This window comes from Morone saxatilis, unplaced genomic scaffold, assembly GCF_004916995.1.
Source record: "Morone saxatilis isolate NCDOM2014 unplaced genomic scaffold, NCSU_SB_2.0 Contig14, whole genome shotgun sequence".
NCBI lineage: Eukaryota > Metazoa > Chordata > Actinopteri > Moronidae > Morone > Morone saxatilis.
The window spans coordinates 6,828,289-6,830,376 of NW_023339696.1; positions in this window are offsets into that span (position 1 = coordinate 6,828,289).

Below are 2,088 nucleotides of genomic sequence, written 5' to 3' on the forward strand. Positions count from 1 at the left end.
GTGGGGAGGGCAGGGGAGGGGAGGGGGGAGGGGAGTACTCATCTGAAGTTCCTGACCTGATGAATCGTGTGTGTGTGTGTGTGTGTGTGTGTTAGGATGCTCTGTACCGGCAGATGTGAGTTCTACCGCTGGAGGGGAAGGTTTTTGGGTTGTGGGAGGGAGGGAGGGAGGGAGGGGGAGGGTCGTGGTTGTGTGTGAGAACAGCGTGAATGTAAATCCACCTGTGGTGTTTGTCAACAAAAATACACACGTGAATAATAGATTCACCTACCTACCAGTGATTGTTTAGTTACTATGATGCACAATATCCGGGGAAAGACAAACGCTTCAGAGAGTGTGTGAACGAAAAGTCAGCATTAGCGAAGCCATGGACCTTAATTTCTTTTCTTCATCGTGTAATTATTCTGTGATAAGCCTGTTGTGTGCGTGTGTGTGTGTGTGTTTTCCCCCTCCGATATAGGTTTTATCTCAGAAGTACTCGAATCGTTGGCTTTAGGTGTGTTTTTCAGTTTAGCCGTGAATATTTAACAACTTTAAAGCATACGTAGTGAGACAGAACCTTGAGTATTAGCCAGACTTGACAGTGGTGTGTGCCAGTATTGATCTGCTCTCTACCAAATAATTCAAAAGATTAGTTTACTTAATTCCAGATCTCGTTGCTTAAACTATATATATCTCTTATTTGTATTTGTTTTTGTCTTGTTTAACAAATTGTTATCGAGTGGAACATCTGAACCAATGTTTGTCACTTGTTTTTTTGAGTTAACTTAATTTGACAAATTGAACTGAGGAGCCTTGGATTTTGCACTTGGGTGGATTAGATTAAAGGCCGAGCGAGCGGAAAGCAATGCACAGACAGACAGACAGACAGACAGACAGCTTGCTGGTGACGACGGTGGCGTAGTTTGGATTTTCAGCTCTGTCTGAGTGAGAAGGTGCGTCTGAGTATTGTGACAGGGTAAAGTGTGTGTGTGTGTGTGTGTGTGTGTGTGTAAATGTTCTCATCTGAAGTGGAAGGTGTGTGTGTTTGCTGTGGCTTGAGAAGATGGTGCTTTGTTGCCCTCGGTGAGGGAGGGAGAGAAAAGGAGGGGGGGGGGGTTGTCGTCCTCTCTCCAGGTTTACCTCTCCCTGTTCACTAGGCCGGCCGTTCGGAGCGGTGACGTCGCAGCGCCGCCAGAACTGAGCCAGAATGTAGCTGAAAACGGTTTAAAAAGTAGAAACGGCGGCCGGCGCCTCCATCGGCCTTCTCTGGCTCCTGACCGCACGGAAATAAATCTAGTAAAGCAACCACTGCTCATTGTTTTTTGTATCTGAATCAGTATTCAACTACCGTTCTCACATGGTTGTCACGGCGATCGTTGGTGGGCGTGGAGATGCTCGTGTCTGTAGCTTGACTGAAACGAAGCGAGGCTCCTTGTTGGCCTGTAGTGACTCAGGCAAGGGGATGTGACTTGTGATCAGCTGGTTCTTCCTGGCTTTTCAGGGACACAGGGTTACATTTGCCTCTTTGCTGGCTTATCCAGGATCAGCTCTCCCTCTCCAACTTCTAAGCTTAACTACAGGAGAGGAAACACATAAACTGACAGAAGGTCTGGGGCAGGTGAGCTCGAATAGTCTAGATTCCCTTTCCGCTCTCGCTGAAATTATTTGACACTTTGTTCATTCTGATTTTTGACGATGCTTCTCTCCTGGCACTGATCCGGGAGCAGTTTTGTCCCTCCTCAGTATCCTTACCTTAACCATTAGTGGGACAAAAACTGACCCCCGACCACGAGCTGGGAGGCTGCATTGCTCTGCTGTTAGAGAAGGGACAAGCAACGTCTGTAAAACGCCTCATTGATGTTGATGTTACTGTTTTGGTTTCCAGCTTAATCTGCTCTTTCTGTCTCGTCCAATCTACTGTTAGAGAGAGTGTGTGAGTGTGTGTGTGTGTGTGTGTTCTGTGGGAAGATGCAAAGACCCAGTCTCGTACAGAAACAGTGTGTGTGTGTGTGTCTGTGTTCGAACACATTATCATGCCAAATCGAGGAGGGAGGGTGAGAGGGAAGGAAAGGGATTGATTTGATTTCTTTTTTTTTTTTCTTTTTT